This window comes from Lepisosteus oculatus, chromosome 14 (assembly GCF_040954835.1).
Source record: "Lepisosteus oculatus isolate fLepOcu1 chromosome 14, fLepOcu1.hap2, whole genome shotgun sequence".
NCBI lineage: Eukaryota > Metazoa > Chordata > Actinopteri > Semionotiformes > Lepisosteidae > Lepisosteus > Lepisosteus oculatus.
In genome coordinates, this window is record NC_090709.1 from 4,674,233 (window position 1) to 4,687,790 (window position 13,558).

Here is a 13,558-nt window from a genome sequence, read left to right on the forward strand (position 1 = left end):
AGAGGTTATAAACCTCACATTTCTCACAAAAGACCCTGCGCTCACACTTACTCACACCCGTCGCCGCATTCCGCAAGTGTCTCGCCAACCCCTGAGAGCTACGACAAAAGACCTTACAGGCCGGGCAATTCTGAATTTCGGCATCAATTATGCAACACTGGGGCTCTAAACAGGTTTTACAAGCTTTAACACAGGCGTGTGCGTTCTTGTGGCTATACGCCGCATGGCAGTTAGTGCCAAAATACGCCACCCCCACAAAAGCTTTAATATTTAAAATCCCATAAAAATGATCTTCATGCAGTAGAACAAAAAGTATTTTAGAAATTTGGTGGTGTGGGCCCCGTTGTAAAATATTTCCAATCACCCTGGTCATGGTACAAAATTTTAATGACCACCTTTAAATGTTTTTCAAAAGCGGTAATGTCTGACAAACTAATTTTCCAAGTCTCTGAAAAACCCAACTCTTTGTGCATTCGTTTAGCGCCCTGTAACATTTCCCCATCGGTACAACCCTCATTCAACAAACTGTACACACACCCGGCGAAACACAGATTACCGCCCGTGTAATGTAAGTCGATAAGGTGCGCTTTTTTCTGAGCAATTACCCGGCTGTACAGAACGGATTTAAATCTTCGGCGGGCACCCCCCTGCATATTCCTAACTATCGTCACCACTAAGCGGTGGCTGTCATCGGTGAGAACCTCTGTGTGGCTCTGTAAGAGGTCCGAGATGTGGCTTAAAAAATCGGCAGCATTTAATTCTCCGGGGTGTCTCCTGCGTGAGAACAAGGGTTTGTTAAAACCACCCGCAGTCAAACGCAGCTGTACAAAATCATTCGCCCCGATGTTTGGAGAAAATTCATCCAATATTCTCTGGACTGCACCATGCACAGCGTCTATAGCCTGTACATACGAGGTTATTCTGTCGAGATTAACAAAACGAAATTCTTCATGGTGCTCTGTTGCTCTAAAATTATTATAAGACCTGTTATAACTACATATACGCTCCAGGAAAACTAAGGGGTCTCTATTCGCCCCTGCACCGCCACCAACCTGATTCAGATTGTTCAATACAACCGGTTCTCGGTTACCGACATCCTGTTCTGCTATAACAGCCTCGGGCCTTAAGTTATTTTCTACCACGGCATTCTCATTGCGTGGTTCGGGCGGCCCTTGGGAAATCTGATGCCTCTCTCTGAATCTTTGACGACACAACAAACATGCTTTTGCCAGTTTAATTCTTTTATTAATGTACAAAAGCTTGCAGTTGGCAAGCGGTCGGTCTTTTAAGCACTTTTTAGACCGCATGTTTAGTCATTTATCACCGGGGATTTGCACCAATGAAGCATGAAATATCATCATCATGGTCTGAAATCCTGAGTTTAGAGCGGCATCTTCTGTAGAAATTATATCTAAGAGGTTAGCGGTGAAAACCTGGATCTGTTTTGGAAACAAGGTCTGTACACCGGCTAAAACCGCTCTTAGACGCTCTAAAGCTCATTTTTTGGCCACCTCATTAGTGATCGCCGTTGATAGTGACTGTGTAATACCGCGCACTGAATCTAGCACATCACCCAACACAAAGTCTTTAGGCGCGTTATGATTTCTCTCCGCAGGCTTGAAACGTCTGGCTTTGGTCAGCGTCTTAACAGCCATCTCCGATGCAGTCACCACCTTAGGGTCCGACATTTCCGCCACATTTGTTTCGCCGCTCGTCGATACAGCGGCTGTGTGAAAAAATAAAAGACTTTTTATTACCACGCCAATGCTCCACATCTCAAAATCAGAAAACTACACGGTGATAAAAATAAAAGACTTTTCAACACAACAATCAATGAAATCTAAACGGTCAAAATCAGAAAACTACGATAACTATGATAAAAATGCCACACATGTGGCGCATCCTTACACAAAGGGCTGCGGGTGAATGGAACAAGTTACCCGGACATGTTGTTACACCGGTTTCCTTTACGACTGTGGTGGCGCTACTGGGTCAAGCGGCGTGGTTAACGGCCTATAGACCCGCGCACAGACCAGTCACTTTTAACTTTAAAAGCTAAGCAGTTTTAAAATAAGGTTTTTAACACTCCCAAACAGAAAACTACCCGAGGTAGGATCTTTCAGCGAATTAACATCCTAACAAAAGAAGTAACGTTTGCCGTAAGTGGATCATAACACAACTTGACCACGCTTAAATTATATTAACCTTTGCTTGTTGATTTCAGACGTTTTGAGCTCGTTGACAGTTAACGTGTTGGCGCGTCGCAGTTTATTTTTTGAAGGTCCGGGGTCTGCACGGAGTGGGAAAATACCATTAGTGAAAGAACTCAACACCGCAAATTACCAAAAAACGGTGGGGGTTTTTATTATAGACACGTTTAAATGGCTATGCTAAAAGAATGTTTTATATAATACCGACTTCTTCTCTCAGGCGATCTGATAATATGCCCCGCACCCTCTGGTATGGCGTGAACATCTGCATGTGTCTCTACAAGGTTTTGCGGTGGGATTGTAAACCCCAAACGAGGTTTTTTAAATGTGTAGCTACTTGTCCCTTCGCCCGCGTCTGTGGAATAGACACATACGAGTTTTGGTGTGGAGTATATACCCCGGTGTCTTTAAGACTCACATGGTCGTAAAGCGTTATACAAAACATTGTCGTAAATACTCACCAGTGTTGGGCTGTGCGGTAAATGGCCTTTTTACAGCTGTGGTTTTCGGGGCTAATGGAAATGAATGGATACACACAGTCACGACCACATTATGGAGCAACTCCCTGGTAATTCCATTATAATAATTCAATATTGTCTAGTATACAAATATTATACAACGTTTTGTAACTATAGCAAACATGAGACTTGCACCGTGACGTTGTAATTGTCTCGCAAAAAGCCGGATATACATACCGCTGAAATTCGTGGAGTCCTGGCCTTCGTCTACCAAGTCGAGCAGTGTTAAGTCTGTAAATAGAATATCTTCAGACTGAAATTGATCGGCGTGATCCATTCTGACGAGTTAGGCGATAACGTGAGACTGTAAGAAATGGAATGCAGCCAAAACTTCACCTGTTAAACCGCTGGTACTTATACACAAACCGATAAACTCTTCTAAGAAACCCCCCCCCCCACATAAAACCATTAATCTTCGGTATCGTTGGGTGTGCACGTACTGGGCTGTAGAAATTAAGAAACATTTTAGAAAACGTTTTAGTCCGTTATAATATTAAAATCTATATTATTTTAAGACATACAACGGTGTCTAAATTTCATAGCTGTTAAACGTGGTGAAAATGTGTCGCGGTGTCTGTGTTTGATTCACCAACAGACCGCTAAGAATATTATCAAACAAAATGTTTTTTATTAACGCTATAAGAAAATGTATCTGTTCTTTATAGGCACGTGTTCACAAACCAAGCTTGACGTTTTGAGGTTTTATTTTTTAATAATGTTAAGAACATTTTTGCGTGAAATACATGGTGTGCTTGTAAATTAGAAAACTTTACATGAATTTAAAATGTTTGTAAACTTTTCCCTAGGGGTTTCTCCCACTACTCTGCATTTCAGAGCCTTTAAGTAACCCCTACACACTGACCGTCTCCAACAACATCACAAATTATCTCTACTGGGAAACAATTTTAGAACATTAGTACCAATCCGTTAAAGTATGAAAAACAACACCCCATCATTTTTTGTCTGTTAATACCATAAAGACTTTTACGCTTGCGCTGTGTGGAAATGTATCTCAAACTTTCGAAAAAGCTGTGGCGCGAATGTGTTATTAAAAATAAACTGTCTTATTACGTTATTTTAAAAACTTTAAGACCAACCCCTGCTTGTTTAAAATTTATTTTCTGGGGAAACATCATTTGTGTTTGCGTTGCGTGTTAATACTTTAAAACTTATAAACTGATAAGTGAATATAGACCGTTATAATGTTAAAATCTATATTATTTTAAGACATACAACAATTTCTAAATTTCATAGCTGTTAAACGTGGTGTAAATGTGCCGCGGTGTCTGTGTTTGATTCACCAACAGACCGCTAAGAATATTATCAAACAAAATGTTTTTTATTAACGCTATAAGAAAATTTATCTGTTCTTTATAGGGACGTGTTCACAAAACAAGCTTGATGTTTTGAGGTTTTATTTTTTAATAATGTTAAGAACATTTTTGTGTGAAATACATGGTGTGCTTGTAAATTAAAAAACGTGAAATTTATTTTCTGGGGAAACACAACATTTGTGTTTGCGTTGCGTGTTAATACTTTAAAACTTATAAACAGATGTGTGAATACTTTTCGCGCTCGATAAATCGGGGGGGTCATCACAACCAATTGAAAAATGTCTTGTGTTATGTAGGCGTGTTACACCATTGGCGCATATTCTTAAACGCTCAGGCCTGACAGGGTCGCAGTGCGTGCTTGGAGCTGTCAGACACTGCAGAGGTGCTGAGATGGCTACTTTGTGTGAAGAAACAACGGGGTCCGCTACTCTACAAAGTGAAGAGGTAGGCGGCTAAAATATTTTTCTGATTGTGCTTGTATCGGTGCTTAGCATATGTCATTTTAATACTTGGTCTTCTTTTTAGCAAAACCCGACCCCACCCTCTACACCCTGTGACAGCGGTGGGGGTGTGACAGCTGGGGTACCAGATGTTGAAGAACTGCCGGGTGCTAGCGATGATGCCACGCTACAAATAGTAAATATTAACGAAAAACCTTAGCTCACAAGCGCGTTAAATGCTCGATATTTTAGGTACAAAGCATGTCTATTTTGTTAAGCCTTCCTTTTCTTTTTCCTCTAATAGAATAAAGAGGATGTGGACGGGTCAATCTTCAGCCTACCGGCACATGTGAATGTCTCGTGTCTATGCTTGTGTGTTCCCCCAAATGTTAATAAAGCTGATGCCTATGTCCCTAATGAGCCCGATGTTATGCCCCAGATTGTGAAAGCAGTAGTTTATTGCATCTTCAAACACTGTTTAAAGGGGGTCCTGGTTGATGACTGCCCGGCCTGTCTGATTGACCATCCCGGGCAGCGGGGTCACACATGCCTGTCTGGCGGCTACACAGATGGGTCTGAAGCCGTGACGTTTGCCGCTTTAGAAATTTATAAGTCTCTCAGTTTAGCCCGAATTTTATCGGCTGTTCTGTACACTGCACGGTGTCTGGGTTCGTACACCATTACAAATTACACTGAGCGGCGCATAAAACAGTTGCTAAAAAATATAATTGAGGACCGCTCCCCATACGAGCATGTACACACCACAGTTGAACAGCTGAATGGAAAATTAGTAGACGTGACTTTTGATGAGTTGCAAAAGAAACACTATTCTTATTTTTACAGACGCAAAAAAAAAGATCTATGTAAAATGTGAATACAGATTTCACTCTGTTTTACAGACCCGGGTGTGCCATCGTCCGAAGAATGAAGAATTTCGAATGTATACGTCTGAATTCTTACTAAGAGTGCTTTACACACTTCTCTCTACAAAGCTTGATATGCAAAACAAAGAGTTGAATGCTAATGTCCTTAAATTTGTTAAAGAGATAGATGTGTATGTCAAGAACTTGAGTGAAATTATTGCGGATCTGATGTTTTCAGATCAGAAAAGGAAGCCTGGGGGGTTCTACAGTGTGTATTCCAAAATACAGCGTGTTTTGCACAGAACCTGTGGTAACACCATCCCGCTGATTACGCAGGCAAATTGTTTGAGAACTTGTTTTTTTTGTTCATGGACCGACTTGTTTTGTACAACTCGAGTGATAAAGTTCTGTCTGCAAATATTGTAGAAGAACGAAAAAGGGCGAAACAACGCTCCAACCACAGGAATGGTAGCAGGAAGGATCATGTTATTTAATATGTCCTTTGGAGATGCCTTGTCAACGCACACAGGCTTTAGAGCTGGACAAATAATTGATAGTGCTCTTTGTAAACAATCATGAAACATGTTATTTCTAAACCAGGAAGAAAGGAGCAGACTTAAACTTTAAGAGACAGAAACAACACCTTATCACAGCTAACATTAATTAAAATGACATCACAATAAAAGAGTGGAGCCTTGAGTGAATCAAATTAATTTTCATTGGACATCTGTCTCTTCATAACTTTGTAGGTGAGAGGGAGGATTGCGGAAATGTGCCGGTGTTTCTCAGAAGTGCGTTGGTGGTATAGGTGCCTTCTAAATAATCGAGCCGGGTTTGAATCCCGGTAAGTGCATCCCCAAATCTTTTCAAGAAAATCTGTGATCTGGTAACATATCTTTTGAAACTAGCATTCAAGGTAGGATACGTGTTCTTAAATACCAAAAAACTCTATAAGGAAAAAGCAGATCTCTGTACACAAGACGGCAGTGCGATCTTAGAATTCCTGTGTTGTTGACGGATTCAGACTCCTTCTCAGAGGTCTTTGCTCGCCAAATAACTTTGCAGCTGAGGAAGAGCATCCCGGAAAATACCAAACACAACCAGCGAGCGTGTTGGTTGCTCTTGCTCTTAATGCAAGGAGCTGTTTTTTTAATCATTATTAACCAAAAACAGCAGCACAGGTAGGTCGCATTTGTGATTATGTCACTTCTCTGCTTCAGCAAGGTCAATAAAAGACTCTGAAAGCAGTAAAACAAAACTGAACTCAAAATCATATTAGGAATTCTGAGCGATATATCCATACAGGTAATCCAATAAGAATGTTGAAATATTTGAATATCATCTCTCTATATATTTCGCTGCTTTTTACCAGGAGTAAAACTATTGGATTGAAGGAATGCTAACCGCTGGGTTAAAATGTATTGTTGTTATTTGGAGAAATCTGTAAACTCGTGATCTTATATGTTTTAAAAGACAGCACAGGAAAAAAGGACAGTGCTGACTATTTTCTGGAGACAGAGCACTGATGACCTATCCGAGCTGATTGATAAAGCCCACCCAGTGAATACTCTAGCAGAACGTCAAAGAACATTCACCTCTGTATCTAAAGAAACCACAGGAACAACATCAGGAAGCACAATCAATTCCCCTTTTAATTTTTTCCTGTAAGGTATGCTATGTGAATTCATGAAGTTAATCCTCTGATCTCTTTTGAGCACGAACAAAGTATTTCTGATGGATCGCTATGTTCAGAGATAAGCTATTGCTCCTGCCAACGATTCGGCGTGAAGAATTAAAAGTTTCACAGACAAAAGCAGCTCACCACCACAGCCAATAGTAAATGTACTTGCCGGTACACTATCATGTGCACTGCCTCAAAAGTGATCTCGGCAGATGTTGTTCCCTACATAAAGCTGAATGTGCCAAAGAGAATTTCTGTTGAGAAAACAAAATGTTTTTTCTGCCTTGATGTTAAGCCTGTCTTTTAGAAAGTCTATCTCTAAACACCTCCTGCAGCCTAACAAAAAGTGCTTTTACTGATCGTATTGCAGGTCTTAAAACACTAACATCTGGCAGCGGTGGGATTCGAACCCACGCCCCCAGAGAGACTGGAGCCTAAAATCCAGCACCTTAGACCGCTTGGCCACGCTACCTTCCTCCATATCCATCTTCCTCACATTGATGGCTTGGAAAATGCCGGGGGCTTCAGCTCTTGTCGTAGGATCTAATGATATCATGACATGTGGAAGTGACTGCACCTTCACCTTCCGAGATGCTTTCAATAGCACAAATGCTACTTTCACCGGCACAAACAGCAATAACGAAAGAGGTGGGTCTCATCCTTTGTGCTGTTTGTAGGGGCGCAACTCTACATCGATCTACTGACTTGAAGAGCAAAAATCAAAATCCTCTGCTATAACTGTTGCTTTTTTCATAGTTTCTTTAAATCCTTCATTTGAACATAGATTTTGAAGGATATTGATGATAATACCACATAAATTGTGGTTTTCTTGTGATCGCCAATTTTTTTCAAATACCAGCCTTTTTTACAGTTCCTTGCGTGTTTCACAAGGTATAATAGCCCCCCTTGCATCCTCAGCTAACATATTTTACAATTACAATAGATTATACAACATGCATGTTTACATTTATATTAAAATTAAAGTAAATATACCAGAATACATACAGTGCTAACCCAATAATTCTTGTCAGGTTCTCCAACAAATCTGCATTGTTATTTTAACATGTTTCAGCTGAGGGTGCAACAGGAGTATAAATGAATTTTCCCGCCAGCCGTTCAAAGACCAAATTCCATGAGTGAACATTATTTTCTCAGAAGTTGCCGGCATTGGACTTTGCCGGTGGTAATGAATTATGTCCACAACTGTTGTAGTAGTTCCTTCTTGAAATTCGACACGTGCAAAGCACTCGTAATATCATAGGTGTTAAAGTTCGCTGAGTCTATTCGAGTCATGGTGTGTATCCCTGCCTATCATTGGGAGACGGGTAGCTTTTTTACACTCAGATTCCAATCTTCAATGCTTTGTGTGAAAGCTTACATAACTTTCATTTTCTCACATTTTCTGACGACTGTTCCAAAGGGCCACCCTGTCAATTCTGAATACTTTTCAAAAATCTGCCTGCATGTTTGATTATTGTCATTTCATTTCGAAAAAGTACAATATTGATCATAACTAAAGAAAATAATGATCACGAACAAAAAAGGGATAAAGATGCGAGTAGATCTTGAATCACAGCTGGGTGACACGGGCTTCTGTTCTGATATGGTTGTACGAGAAACAGGAGGAATCGCCAATCTCCTATAGAACATGAGTTGAATCAGGAGTGAGACATTTCGTATACTCTTGCATATGTCAACGCCTGACCTACATCGTAAAACTAAATTAAAAACTAACATTAAGTTGTCAGACATTCATTTATATACAAACAAGAGACAGACCAAGTAATAATTCTACATTAGGTCAGGTGGGTAAACCTGATATAACTAACTAATAAACCTATTAATAATTCTACATTAACGTGTCCTACACTAACGTGACCAGACTAATTGACATGGTCTGATTCAGAGCCTGTGCAGTTCGTGCTAATTACAACAAGGACAGTTCTGATCCCTCATCACCGAACTGAGCACAAGTTCAGCTGTTCTCCAGTTTTGTTACGCCTGGTTTTTCATTGCAATTGAGTTCAGAGCTGGAGCTGATCTCCAGACGGTACAGTGTTTTGGGTAAGTTGTCGAAATTCGCATGAGGCTGCAGACAACTTACCCAAAGTGTTTTCTATAGCTTTCAGGTGCAGTTCATTTATATAAAAGAATGTAAGTGGTATAAACTCAACAAGCCAGACGGCAGTCGAACCTATAATTTTCTGACGCGAGGCCTGACGCGTTACTCATTACGTCACTGACCCTGCTATTGAAGGGCTAAAAAAACACGTTTTCTACATTTTTGTCTGTTTAAAAATCACTCTAAAAAAGACAAAGGGTTTGTGTGTCGCGCTAAAATTCCGCTTCATTTCGAACGCAAATAAAAACCGTTTTGTTCCAAGAAATCATACATTTGTCACATCCTTCATACTATACTTCTCTCTTGTATTAGTAAAGCATTTTGATTTAAACTGAACAATATATGAATGGTTTCATCTATACACTTACACATAATAAGTATACGAATAAATACTCGGAAGAAGCCGCAGCTCAGGTATTAGAGAGATTTAAAATCAGATCGGAGGATTTAGAGTCCAGAGTGCAAACCAACAGCTGACACAGGTCTTTTATAGAACCGTTTTGATTTCCTCTACTTTGTCCCCGTGACGTCATTCTCCTGCTCGCAGCGGAGCCCGACGCATGTCTGGTTTTTGTCGCTGGGCGCACACCCTGCGGTCCATGCGGGTCCTAATACCCCAGTACAATGACGGGGACACTAAACTGTAAACAGGTGCCGTCCTTAGGCTGAGACGCAAAACCGAGGTCCTGACTCTCTGTGATCATTCAGGAGAATGGTGGTGGTGGAGGGGAGTCCCCATTACCTGTAAAGCGCATTGAGTGGAGTATCCAGAACAGCGCTATATAAGTGTAAGCAATAATGATTATTATAATTATAATGTAAAATGCAATAAAAAAAATCAAACTTTGATTCAAAATAGATTAATGGAAAAACTGATAAACCTAATGCTTTTTTCAGGGCTATATCTACTTTTTTTTTAAAAAAGCGAAGTCTGTCGTGATTGTGAAAGTTAGAGAATGTGTTCCAGCGGGTGCCTTCATATCATGAGCGTCAGTCTCGCCCGTAGCTGCGAGAAGGTTAAAAGCGCACAAGTGATCTGTAGACGATGTTCGGGGAAGAAATAATTCTGTTTTCAGCACAGGGAGTGAGAATGAGCTCAGCCCGGCTCCCAGCAGAATCCATTCTGGTTTGGTTACTGTTAGACTGTGCGTCTGAGGCTCTTTGGATCGCAACTTAAAAAAAACAATTGCTCACATCGTGTGACTTTCACGACAGGAAGGAAAGATATCACTTTAAAAAATCAGAACTGAAGATTTGGATCCTGGGCCTCAACTTAAAAATAAACAGAGTTTAACGACAGGAAATTGATTCCAGTTGTCAGATCACGTATACGCATACCTTAGCTTTGTGCAACAATCTGAAACTTTCAGGTACCATAAATAATATTATTGCTAAACATATGCCATTCTAATCTGCAAGCGACCAGAATATAGAATACAAATTTTTGTATAAAAATGCATTAAGTCCTGTTCTACAGCTGCATGCTTTGGAAGCACTGGCCTACCTGTATCAAAATATCAGATTGTGTTTCTGCAACATTTCATGCACAGTACGCCATTTTTATCTAAAACAGTCACAACGAGGGCTTTACACGCAGTGTGGGGTATTTTCCCCTTTTATATTTTTGCCACTTTATATCGAACCTGTTATACTACCAGAAGTGCACAGTAGCTTGTACTTAATAAAAATGTACAATTCACCGCTGGTATAAACAGATGTGTGTCGTGTTTGCCTTTGTAAGCATTTGTTTAAAAAATAAGTTCACAATACGATAAAAACACAGAAAGCACAAACTTTATAATACAACGATACAAAATCAATACCAAACCATTGTGCCAATTAAGCCAGCGATCTAAGGATTCCTTGCTGATTCCACTATACTCCTCCGCTATACCAACTTAGCTACCGAAGAGATGTCAGAGATTGCTCTCAGGCACATACTGCCCAATGAAGTGAAATGTTGGATGATTTAAATCTCACTTCGACATCAAGTTTCCAACTCGTTTCCTTAGTCTTGTTTACCTTGAATTTAAGCCATGAACCAGGATTCTACTGTATAAACTTCCAGGGATATTACAAAATGTTTGATGGGGCATCAATCATTCCAGGCGGAAATTGACTTATTTTTTTCTCGAGGGATCATATTAAACATTTCATTAGTATCAAGAGGAGGATCACCATGAGACACAAAACAAACAGTTTCTTTCTGTCTTTATTAGAAAGTAGCGTTTGTGCTACATTAATAATATTTTTGTGGAAATAAAGAAGTTGTAAATTTTAAAATTTATATTTGAATCGAAATGTGGTTTTGAGTTAAATATTAGCGTGTTCATATAATTAGTTTGTTTGTCATTACTATATATATATATTGCCATGTTACTAGAATTTGTAACTGAAGTTTACTAGTTGTGTTTTTTATGATGATGAGACATTTGTTGATTACAATATTGTATATAATGTATAATTTGAACTACATATTTTTCAGGTGTGAATAATTGTATATTTTAAGAATAAATTTCTAAAACAAATCATTGTCTTTATTTACTAGTTTCTACACCTATAAAAATCTTTCTTTGATGTATAATATACCTTTAACTATATATGTATAATAGTCCTCTAAATTCATCCGTATAATAGAACTCCAACCATTTATGTATAATAAACATATAATCATTGATGTCTAATTGACGGATAATGATATACGTGAAGTGGAACATAAAACACTTATATATATATTATTGATGGAAAATATATATATATAATTTATCTGTATTCGACACTACGGTATTAAATAAAGCACGTTGTGTAATGTGTCGGCTGTCTTAGCATATCTTAAGCAGCTCCAACAAAGACAGCTACACATCAAAAGACAGGACTTGGGACAGGACAAACTGGTCAACTCATGCTACATATCAAAGGACAGGACTTAACTGATCAACTCATGCTACATATCAAAGGACAGCTACACATCAAAGGACAGGACTTAACTGGTCTACTCATGCTACATATCAAAGGACAGGACTCGGGACAGAACCAACTGGTCAACTCATGCTACATATCAAAAGGGCAAGACGAATACACATGAAGCAGTAAAACAAAACATCTTCCTGAGATCACACTGTATATAAGAGCTGGGAAACCCAGTGTTGTCTGTTCTGCGGGGCAGACCCAACGCGCGTTGATGTCATTATTGAGCTCAATAAAACAACTGAATCCACAAAGACTGTGTCCTGCTCCTTGGATGAAGGATTTCCCACAACGTACGTATATTAGAATTTCATTCTAGACCAGTTACGGAGCACATTTACACATCTAAGGTATGTGTGTGATAGTCGTATATTCTACATCTTTTGCCCACTGGGATGTGCCGATTTTAATTTAGCAAACCAAGATACACATTTTCTAATGCAGCCTTAATTACAAGACAGTTTGTTTCTCGAAAGCGTGTTATGTAAAAAAAGAGAAAAACGAAAATATATGGATGACAATCTTTCAAAGCTGAAGATTTTACTTTTGAAAAATTGACATTTTATGTATGCAGATGCATTCGCTGGTTTTAGAACTTTGCTGTACTTCCTGAATCATTTTCAGGGTTAAAAAGTGGGTGTAGATTTTTCTTTCAAGCTAGGACGCGAGTGTGTACATGTGTTTGATTTTCGTTTCACTGATTCATTTGCCTCGGAAAGCAAAAGGTTTGGTTCTCAACGATATTGAAGACACGCCCATGTAGAGCAGCGTGTGATGATTTGTACTATAAAACACCAAGTGCTCAAAGTGACGTCTGCGATTACCGTTTAGACTTAACGGTCATCTCGGGCACACTTTTAGAAAGCAAAGATACAGATGCAGCCATTCAAAATGGGTGAGGTATTTCGCGGCATACCCCGGTGGACGTGTCGCAGTATCACGCGGTATCACGCAGTTAACGTGTGTCACGTGGTTAACTATCCGGCGTCGCCTTGTAAAACCGCCAGGGGGAGCTTAACCTCTCATGTACAGCATTTGAGCCTTTAATTTTGAACTGTGTATTACAGCATGTTAATCATCAGTCATTAAAATGTTGGTATATTTTATGAAAGCAAGATTGCTCAGTTGGACAAAAGTACACAACCTACCTTTATCAGAAATATTTATGCATCAAAGCCTTTACTGAAGATATTACTAATAGTATTAATAATGGATGACTTTGGACAAGCTGTATACTCAAAGTATAATTTCTTTAGCACATTTGTACAAGCACTTGGAATCTGTCCAAGCCATACTTTGTCAGGCATTTTGTTTTACTTCAACGGGCATAAAAACTTCCTTGCTTTTAACAGGGCGTTTCATAATTTCTAACTACGAAAATGATTTAAAATGCGACACCTATCATTCAACTAGAGCTTAAAAT

The 13,558-nt window shown here is 39.4% G+C and overlaps 2 long non-coding RNA genes and 1 pseudogene across 2 annotated transcripts; 1 reads left to right on the forward strand and 2 right to left on the reverse strand.

Moving 5' to 3' along the window:
* LOC102695046 (zinc finger protein 721-like) overlaps window positions 1-13,558 on the reverse strand; it is a 1,154,024-nt pseudogene that overhangs the window by 333,326 nt on the left and 807,140 nt on the right.
* On the reverse strand, window positions 1,262-2,977 carry LOC138242891 (uncharacterized). Its single transcript, XR_011191764.1, has 4 exons — window positions 2,906-2,977; window positions 2,672-2,722; window positions 2,206-2,290; window positions 1,262-1,726 (listed from the first exon to the last, which is right to left on the reverse strand). It is a non-coding gene; the product is annotated as an uncharacterized lncRNA (long non-coding RNA).
* On the forward strand, window positions 2,678-5,686 carry LOC138242926 (uncharacterized). The gene is made up of 3 exons (XR_011191803.1): window positions 2,678-2,778; window positions 4,359-4,754; window positions 5,402-5,686. It is a non-coding gene; the product is annotated as an uncharacterized lncRNA (long non-coding RNA).